The following is an 11,572-nucleotide window of genomic DNA, read 5'->3' on the forward strand; positions in this document are numbered from 1 at the left end:
ATGTAATGAGGGCTTATCGAAGTCATCATCATTTTCTTAAGAGCTAAAGAATGTTGGTAATTTTTGAGTTTCATCTTCACATGATGTTATTTCTGTTGGAAACCTTGAGGTACCCATTTCAGGATTGGGGGTACATGGAAGGAGAATGTTCGAAGGAAACAAAAGCTTCCAATACATTGCCAAAACCATCAAGAAAAGGGAATGATAAGAACATATCACAATCTTCCCATGATAGTGCACATTGGAGAGAAAGAGCTAAGTCTTACCATGCTAATGTTCCTTTTAATTACAACTAAATTTCTAATGAAGAGCAAAGTTTATCGCATATAAAACCATGTAGTTTTTATGGCCTATATAACCATGTAGTTGACAAGTGTCAGAAAATAATGGCAGCAAGAAAGAAGACAAGACATGAAATGTCGTCTCTACATCATGGAAGGAAGAAGATTAAGCGGGTCTAGAGGAAGAAGAATTTTTGCAATCATTGCAATAGATGTGGACATCAAAGAGACACATGTTGGGAGCACCATCGTGAGTGGTGTCTCAAGAAAAAAATGTATGTGGAGGAACTAGTAACAACGTAAACTTTGAAACGGGAACTGATACTATTACCCATTTCGTAGAGATAGCAAAAAATTGACCCGATTTTGAAAAGGGGCGATGCAAAACACACATCATTTTTTTAGAATATAGTTTTTGGCACTTTAAATAACCAATACAATTACCCGTTTCATAGGGGTAGTAAAAACGTGACTCAATTTTGAAAAGTGGTGATGCAGAGTACAATTCTTATTTTTTGGAGCATATTTTTGACAATTTAAATTTTCTTATGTATCAAATATAAATATCTATTTTTAAATGTTAGTGATTTTTATGCTGATTTTGAAACGTGTTACACAACATACCTTTTTATTTAGAGGACTTATTTTTCACACTTTAAAATTTATTATGTCCATTTTTTTTAATTATGATTACTTAATGAATTTTCAAATAGTTTTATTTTTATTTTTTTAAAAGTTGATTACTTCAAGGAACAAATATAAAAATATATATAAAAAAGGACAAAAAAAACAAATGTTAATAAAAAAGAATTATCTCATAAACCATAAAAGAATTTGGAAAAAAAAAACCGTAATTTTAAAATATATATATATATATATATATATATATATATATATATATATATATATATATATATATATATATAGATATAAGTCAAAATAAAAAAATTTAAAAAAAACATTAACAAAAAGAAGAAAATAAATAAATAAAAACAAACTGGATTAAAAAAAATAGAAAATTAACAAAAATAAAAGTAAAAAGCTAGTAAAATTAATATTAAAAACATTAAAAAAAAAAAAAAAACTAAAAAACCAAAAAAAAAAAATTTAATGTTTTTAATATTTTTTTTTTTTTATCGATAAAACTACTCTAAGAAATTATATTATTTACAAGCAGAAATTACAAACAGTGTAGCACGTTTTCAGTCCAGCTATGGCACTGAGACAATGTAGCCAACTGTGGCTTGCTTTGAGCTCTGAGTGCCAATATCCTCCTCCAGAAAAACCCGAGATTAATCAGAGACATAGCCCACGCAGGGGTTGAGATGCAAAAACAATACCCACGCTGGGGTAGAGACCCAAAACCATACCCACGCAGGGGCAGAAACTCAAAAACCACCACCCACGCAGGGGCGAAGACCCGGAAGACCTTGCCCACGCAAGGGCGACCCTGCACCTTAACAAGATTACGTAATAAACCAGCGCATGCCCGCTCGACCCAAACAAAGAGACATTGACCAAAACAAACATGAGCAACCAACCAGACAGAGACCAAGCGACAGAGACCAAGAGACCAAACAACAAAATCTGACCTGAACGGCAAGCGAGTGATGCAGTTATGCGCCTGGCCCCAGGTCGTCCAGGTCGTCCAGGTCAGCCGGGTCCATCTCCACAATTGGATACCCGAAGCCAAAGGGAAAGTCCAGGTCCTCGTCCGCTGCCGCTTTGGAGGATGACGCCTCCTGCGCCATGTTCTGGAGAGGCTCCTTGCCTTTTGTTTCTTCCCCCTGAACCTTGTTTTGGTCCCTCTGGTTCTCTGAGGGCAATTCATGCTTATCTGCCCCTTCAAGGTCCATCGTTTCATCTCTGACAAAGAGGATGGTAACGTGGGCATTGAAATTGTCCAACTTGAATACTGTAGAGCCAAATGCTGGGCTCTCAGTCTGCCTTGGCGATTTCTCATGCGGATCCTCTGTGTCCAGGAATTGAGAAACTTGCAAATGGGGAATTCCTGCCCGACGAAGACTGCAACAGCAGCAACACTGATGCTGCCTTTCTGCCATTGCTGGGGAGCGAGAAGGTGCCCCACGTCCAGGTCCCCTTCGACATGGCTGCCTCTCTCTGGTTCTCGCCATGGGAGCAGAGAAGCTGTCCACACTACAAACCCAAAACCAAATCTCCAGAAGCGTCCAAGCACAGAGAATGTTCCCACTCTTCCGCAGAACCTGAACTTGCCCAGAATGTCTCTGCCACATTCCCACTTCATTCTTAAATTCCTCCTCCTTCCCTCGGCACCAAAGCGCCATGAATGCTCTACACTCTCCCCTGCAACCAGCATTAATGGTCATTAAGACTTCTTGGGCAGAGGCTTATGTTATTTAAGCTTCCGTCCCCTCCATCACGTGGCTCCCTTCGCGCGGCAAGTGGCGTCGGCCTCCCGGCGTGTGGCTCCATGCCCTCCACCTCATCACCCGCATCCGGGGGTTTTTAATATTAATTTTACTAGCTTTTTACTTTTATTTTTGTTAATTTTCTATTTTTTTTAATCTAGTTCGTTTTTATTTATTTATTTATTTATTTTCTTGTTTTTGTTAATGTTTTTATTTTTATTTTTCTATTTTGACTTTTATATATATATATATTTATATATATATAAAAGTCAAAATAGAAAAATTAAAAAAAAAACATTAACAAAAACAAGAAAATAAATAAATAAAAACAAACTAGATTAAGAAAAATAGAAAATTAACAAAAATAAAAGTAAAAATCTAGTAAAATTAATATTAAAAACATTAAAAAAAAAAAAAACTAAAATCCCAAAAATTTATCTATATATATGTCTTTTAAAATTAAAAACAAAAAACAAAAAACAAAAAAATTAAAAAGCATTTAAAATTTTGAAAGAAACATGTATTTTTCTATTTAAAAAATAAAAGAAACAAAATTTATTAAACTTACATTTTTTTATTTAAAACACACAAAAAAATAAAAATAAAAAAATTAAAACTTTAATTTTTTTTTAAACAATTCTTTTTTTTAAATATATATATTAAAAAAATTTAAATTTTTTTTCAAACCATTTTGGTTTTTCTTTTTTTTATTTAAAAAAAAAATTATTAAAAAAAATTAATTTTTTTTAAACAAGTTTTTTTTTTTTTTTTTTTAACAATTTTTCTTAACATTTTTTTTTTAATGCTTAGATTCTCGGAATCGCCCCTCCACCCTCCCAATGGCTTGGGGTGGCGCGGCCCCGAGGGTGGAATTATTTTTTTTTTATAATTTGTTTTAAATAAAAAATGTTAAAAAATAGGTTTATAAATAAATTAAAAAAAAAAAAAAAAAACACTTTTGTTTAAAAAAAAAAAATTAATATTTTCTTTTTTTTTATTTAAAAAAAATTTAAATTTTTTAATATATATTTTTTTGAATTAAAAAAAAAAACATTTTGTTTAAAAAAAATTTAAACTTTTAATTTTTTTATTTTTTTTTTGTGTTTTAAATAAAAAAGGTAAGTTTAATAAAATTTGTTTTTTATTTTTTAAATAGAAAAATACATGTTTCTCTATAAATTTTAAATGCTTTTTAATTTTTTGGTTTTTTTTTTTTGTTTTAATTTCAGTTTTTTTTTTGTTTTTTAGTTTTTTTTTTTAAATGTTTTTAATATTAATTTTACTAGTTTTTTTATTTTTATTTTTGTTAATTTTCTATTTCTTTTAATCTAGTTTGTTTTTAATTTTTTAATTTTTTTCCTAGTTTTTGATAATGTTATATATATATATATATATATATATATATATATATATATATATATATATATATATATATTTTATTTATTTTTTTTCTAATTATTTTATGGTTTATGAGATATTTTATTTTTTTAACATTTTTTCTGTCTTTTTTTTATATATTTTTATATATATATATTTTTTAAGTAATTAACAATTTAATCTTAATTTTAGTAGTTTTTATTTTTTATTTTTTTATTAAATTTAGTTTGTTTTTAATTTTTATTTTTTTTTTAGTTTTTTGATCATGTTTTTTAAAATTTTATATTTTTACCTACTTAATTTTGTAGTTTGTTTTAATTTTTTTTCTTTTCCATATTTTTCTCTTTTTTTTTTCTTTTCTTTTGCCAACTTTTTTTTATGGTTTACAAGTTTTTTTTTTTTTTTTCTTTTCTAGTTTTTTTAAATATGTTTTTTTTTACTATTTAGTTGTTTATAATTTTTAAGTTTTTTTTTTAGTTTTTTACTTTAATGTTTTGTTTTGTTTTTTTTTTTTTTTTTTTAGTATATACTTTAATTTATGTTTTGTTAATTTTTTAACTTTTTTTTGTTGTGTTTTTTCATTGTTTTAATTTTTTATTTTATTTTGTGTTTTCATTATTTTTTTGAAATTTTAATTTTTTTCAGGGTCATGATAAAATATTTTATGCTATTATTTCAAAATGTTGAAATATTACCTTTGAAAAAAAAGTGTTATCCCAACGTCAACACTTTTTGTTTTGAGGGTGTCTTTTGGACAATTTTGCACAAAAAATTGGTTTTCACCGCCATTTTTAAAACATGTTCAAAATTAACCCTAGAAAAAAAAGGTGTTATTCCAGCATCAACAGTTTTCGTTTTTAGCACTGTTTTTTATGTTTTCAAGGGGTTTTTTGGCCAGAGTTCCCGTTTTGAGTTTACAGTTCCCATTTCAAAGTTTACATTGTTTAGTTAGAAAAATTGTTCAACAAGCGAAACAACTACATAAATATGACCCATTCACTTTGTTGAGTGAGAGATGGTTTTTTTGAGATAGAAGCCAATGTCATGGCCACATTTTGTAAATCACATACTGAAAAATTATTGTAAAAGCGATGAAGAATTTTTCGTCACTTATGAATGCATTATAGTGATGTTTTTGGCATTTTTTAAGTTGATAGCTAGGATATTGGTTTCTGTTATGATTTTGATTCAAGCTTGACCAAAAGAGTGTGTTATAAATGCTTGCAAAGTATGGTTTTTTCTTGGGTCATGATAGGTCATGTAATTTAACATGTATTTTCGAAAGATGTACTACAATTTTGCAAAGGACACAGGTGTCAGTTCAACACTTATGACTCTGAAGAAAAAAGGTGAAGGAGAAGAAAGTGTGGCATGTTAGGAAACTTGTTGTGTAGAAAACGGAGTACAAAATATTGCAGATCATGTTTATGCTTTTGGAGGACCAAAAGCTCCTCAGTGGAAAGGATGATCCAGGTGGCTCTAAGATGAAAGGTGTCTTTGGAAAAGCTAAAAAATCAAAGTCCTTGAATTTCAATGAAACTAGGGTTAAATCGAAGAGTTCTTTGTAAAATTTCCAATGGCATAAACAACACCTCAATCTGACACCGTAGGTGAAAGTTATGGCCAGACAAAGTTTTGGTAAACTTGGCCCCACTAGCTAAATATAGCAGAGTGCCAACTAAATTTGGAGGCTCGCGAAATCTGTAGGTCCGACTAATTTTGGAGGCAGTTAATGAGGAAACAAATTGGCACTTCAGGGTGATGGATTCTGATAGTTAGAAAGGGCAAAATTTTCTCCTAAATTTTTTAGTGACCCTTAAAAATTGGTCGACAGTTTTTAACCATATGCTTTTAAATAAGAATTTAAAAATAATGTAAAATAGTTGGCAGGACGCCACCTCACCACCCCCAACCATATATATATATATATATATATATATATATATATATATATATATATATATATATATATATATATATATATATGTATGTATATATATGTATATATATTAAATGACATAACATGGCTGGCCATTACAAACAACGAAGTATATTTGGGGGTCGGCGAGATTCGAACTATCGGCCCACGCACAGGTGACCCCAAACACAACCACCACCCAATAAAAAAAATGCCGTGTAAAATGAAAGCCAATGACTATTTTGGGGAGGTTGTGGAGTCATAACATAGGCCTTCCCCGCCCAAGTTTAGGGCACCAAAAATGGTCCAAATGGGCCCAACCTTGAAATTAACTCTGACCAACACATACTTAAGCCAACTTCATCCAATTGCCCAGGCCAAGCACAGAGGCAGAGAAACCTAGCATGAAGAAAAAGGTTCAAAACCATGATGCAGTTTTAGGAAGTGAAACCTTGACATAGGGAATCTTGAGGAATCTTAAAAGATTCCCTTATAGCCAATTTTTGAATGTGTCAGAATCATGTTGAGTTTATACTCAGATTACTCATAATTTCTCCATGAGTCTAATGTTGCCCATAGTTTTTATTTTATGACCATCAAATTTTCCATATACAGACTATTGAGGATGAAACCATGAAGGTAGAACCTTGATGCAAAAATCTACATTGAATCTGAAAGATTCTCTGGAGGCCTGAAAATGAAAGTTTCAGAACCAGGCCAACTTTCTTCTCATTTTTCTCATTTTTTCACAATGAAAATGAGGGCATGATCAGATTCTCCATCTGAGCAGCGAAATTTCAGTCAACCAGCAGAGGATAGTCTTTGAGGAATCTTTGAGATTCCCAGGGAGCCCAAATTTGACTAAGACAGAAGGGGGTCAAGTTTACACTCAGTTTACTCACTTTTTTAGAGGGCACACAATGATAGATGATGTTTCTCCATCTGAGTAGCCAACTTTTAGGCCATCCCCATACTTGGAGTTATAATATGCATTATTGCCATGTGTCTATTTGATTTTTGGTGAGATGATGATTTGATTTTGAGATCCATGTATGCTACTTTGTGAGAGGATCCTTGTATGCCACTTTATGTGAGAGACTATTATTTTGTTGTATTGAAGGAGATCTTGTATGAGTGAGAGTTATTATAGAAGAATGTCTCGTGGAGATACGTACCATTATGGTAAAAAGGGTTAATCCTTGTATTGACAAAGAATATATCACGTACTCATCATCATCTATCAACAACTAATGAAGCGACCTCCCAACTCTTGACATCGTGCCCAAAGTCGTAATCCACACTGGGTGAACTCTATTACATAATTGTGTGTGTTATTTGATTTGATGGTTGTCTATATGTTTCCTCTTCTTTAAAGTATTCACATGTGGTTTTTCATACTCTTTCACAAACAATTATTCTAACATCACAGAAGTAAAATATCTTGGTTAATTCTAGTAGCTGAGAGAATCTAGATCATCTATATAGATTAACTTGACAAATTGAGGCTCAAATAGGTTCCCAAACACAAAAAATACATAACTACGCTTTGTTGTTATAAACTAGGGTTTTGACCAATAATTTACAACATGTAAATCTTTTATAACAACAATAAAAAAAAAACTCTAGATTATATGATAAACACAAGTAAACTTAGGGATAATATATGTCTAAATAAGAGAATAAAATGTACAATTTTTCAATGGATGAAAATACATTATAAAAAACACCTTGGTTGTCATCTCTAATTTGTGACTAAAATGTGCATCTAAAATGGTATTTACACATTTTTTAATGAATGCATACAATTCTTAACCTTAAGACAATAAGGTCAAAGGAAAATGATGTTCAAAATTATGGTTGTGTTGTATCCTAACCCTAGCTTACCCTAGAAAAACATAAAGTATAAAAAATTAGGGTTTTATTTCTATAATGGGATTAACACAAGTGATAAGTCTAGTTCCTTTATTAGTCAAGGGCTAATGATGTCTAGGAGTAAAAATCTATTGAAGAATAAAGATGGAAGTGATTTCAAGGAGAATGAGGAAGACAAACTTGTGTTCCCCACACCTTTAAATGCTAGTGTCCTTCTATTTTCTTTGGAGATTCAAAGGAAGGAAGCAAAACCCAGGTTCCTCAAGAGAAACTTGATGCAAATCTTGTTTACAGAGATTTTATAACCATAAAATATCAACAAAGTTAGTGAAATTTTCATTAAATCCTAATTCTTCAAAAAGTAAAAGATGGAATAATATAACTTATAATAAATTAGCACATATCATCAAAGAATCGCCAATAATCATCCAAGAGATAGAAACATCCAACAAACATATTAATTTATTCATGATACATGGCTTCAGAGTGTATCCCGTTAATATTTCCATTTCCAACATTTGGTCCAAATTAAAAACAACAATTTGTAAAGTGAATTATTGTTTTATTTTTAAAATTGTACCAAATATCACACTGCTACTATAACTACTTTTGATAGGTTAATCCTCATTTGGGGAAATATTGGGCTATCCATGGTGATATTAAAACTCATTCTTCCAATCATATGAGTTGATATTGCTTCCTAGAAACAACTATGTTAGAACATATAAACTACAAAGTACATTTATTCTTGGCATAAACTTTTCTATAAGTCATTTGAGCTATTTATAAGACACCTTTGTCATTCAATGTAGCTCTTACTATATTTAAGCAACTAATGTAGAAATAAAGTATTGGTTCAAATGATATTGTATTTGTCTAGATTTCAGAGAGTTCCTTCTATTTATTTTGACAAGTGATTCTAGTACTATCATATGATTTTCTTTGACAAACGTTCTTGTGTTTTTTCTATATTTTTGGTTGATCTTAGTTAACTTGACCAAGCTCACCAGCAATTGTATTGACTTGGCTTATTTCTTGGGTTGGGGGGAGGGTCAGATTGGTATCAAACTAGTGAAGGAAAAGCTTGATTTTGTTGGTTTTGTACCAAACCAACCCTACCAGACCAAGTATATACCAACTCGATAGAGTAGGCACTAAACCCCACCAACATGCAAAATTCAATTTCTATATAGTAGGGTTTGACCAAATACACTACCAATTAATGGTAATGTAATAATGTTTTTCCTTTTATTATTCTGCTTAATTTTTTAAACGTTACCATCAATTGTTTAAAAATGTTTGAGAATAGTTACAACCTCATCCATCTTTATACAAAAAAATAGAATTTCATATCCTACTAAAAATTTAGTGAACTTTAGAGATTTTAAGATTTTAGGCTTGGTTGGATCACAATGTTTTCATTGAATTCTACCAAATATGAGGGTATGCATTTTGAATTTAATATGGAGAACCAAGCCCTTTCTGTATATCATTGTTGGTCCTATTAATCATCGAAATCCTCTATCATGGACATAGAATAAACATACCCTTCACTCGAATCAAAATAATTGATTAGGCATGTTAATCATTTTCTACCATGTTATATCTTATAATGCTTAGATTAATTAGTTTTGAATCCAAATTGAACCACAACCAAGTCTGAGTTGAAAAACTCTATCTCTCGCTCAACTGGTTGTTCTATGAATTATAGAGTTAAATTATGATTTCTCCATTTTTTTTATTCACTATAAGGCTTACACTCTTCAGCGGATACAAGTTCATCTATCTTTCACAAGCTATACAATTCAGAGTTTTAATGCCACCCATACTTTCCTACTTCCAATAAGAAAATAAGATAAGATACTTTTATTAATATCCACAAATGATCAAATAAGACTACATAGTAGAGAGTACAAATTTTGATTTGTTAGAGAAGAATATGTCAACATTGTAGAGAGGGCTACGTAGTAGAGAGTATAATTTTTTATCATTAGAATAGAAAAATGAGACTTTGTTAGTGAGAGATCAAATTTTGATTAATCATAATAGAAAAATGAGATTGTCAATTAGAGATGAATTTTTGATAAGCAACATCCTCCTTCTTTGTAAATGGTTCTTTGAAATTTTGATAAGCAACATCTTCCTTCTTTGTAAATGGTTCTTTGATGTCTTTTTAAGATGTTGTTAAATCTGAAAAGGAAAATTGTATGAATCAAAACGTTTCACCAGTGGTGAAACATAAACACAAAATGTTGAAACTTCTCAAAGATGTATCACTAGTCTCTTTCCTTCCATCAAGAATTTTTTCCACCATCAAGAGTAGTAAATGTCACCCAAGATTACTTCTTAGGGACCTATGTCCAAGCCACTCTCTAGAAGACATTGTTTGAGAGGAACTTAGTGCTGACATTTACACCATTGGCTTCGATGATGTGTGGAGCCAACTCCCTACCTCCTCCCATGGCAGTTACATATTAATCCAAGCTATGTTTCCTTATATGTTCTCCTTCACTTTATATTTTTTCCTTGTTGGAGTATAAACTACTTGTATGTGGTCAATGTTATGTCAATTCATTTTCTTCTTTTCTTCTCCTCATTTTTCTTTTCATTTCACCTCGTTTTAGTATGTGAGTTTTGAAAAATGCTCTTTTATTGTTTATTATTGTTGCTTTTAGTAACCATTCCCTTTGATCTATCTAGATCTTTAGAGGGAATTAATACAATTTTCAAATTTTTAATGGAAATACCTTTTAAGAAAAAGACACTAAAAATAATGGAAAGTTTCAAGTTTGATTCTTTCTTGTAGTCAATGACATATGGTCAATACTCACACCAAAGGATTGGTATCACTTATTTGAAAATTATTTACCAAAATCAATAGTAAAAAATGTGATCTATTTCTACTTGGTTTTATCAAGACCATCAAAACATTGTTAAAAATCTTTACCATAACTACCAAGGTTGTCATCAATATTACAAATGGGATTATTATAGATTACTTCAAAACGGAATAAAAATAGTATATTCCAAGCACACCAATATGCTATGTGTTGTGGTGACACATTTATCTCTGAAATTATAAGAGCTTACCGAAACTACACACAACAATAAGAATTCCTAAACAAATAAGTAGGTGGTTAAATATAAAAGCATAAAAATATTAAACTAATAATATGAGGATCTTATTCAGAGGAATTTTGGGATATATAAAATTGATGGATTTAAATGTTATCTATGCCCAAATTCTTGATATTGTTGTCCCTTATCCTCTTGAACAACTTCCCCAGCTGAATTCCCATTGACCAACTTAGGTACAAGTCCCATCATCACATAACACAAAGGAAAAAGAAAGAATGGGATATAAAACCTTTCCCTCTCTTCATTCACAACCACCTTGTGTTCTACACTCTTGTATTTGTCTTTGCTCCAAGCCTGTACAACTGATGCAGGAGCATTCAACTCAACATCATTATTGCATTCTAGTAGACATAAGGGGTCTTGTGTTTCAAGGAAGTTGGTTTCCTAAGTATTTAATTAATGTAATTATTTAATGTTTTGAGTGATTTTAATGAGAATAAGAATTAATTGAATATTGTGAAGCATAATTGTAAATGTTCTCGAACGTAGGAGAACATGAGAGATTTAAGATAGTTGAGTGATGAGAGGATTGAGAATTGATTGTAAATCTTAGATTAGGAGTCAGTTCATGATTTTGTGGATTTGAGAGAATCCTT

This window comes from Pinus tabuliformis, chromosome 2_2 (genome assembly GCF_031772625.1).
Source record: "Pinus tabuliformis cultivar Carrire ecotype Pingquan chromosome 2_2, CPIR1, whole genome shotgun sequence".
NCBI classification, from domain to species: domain Eukaryota; kingdom Viridiplantae; phylum Streptophyta; class Pinopsida; order Pinales; family Pinaceae; genus Pinus; species Pinus tabuliformis.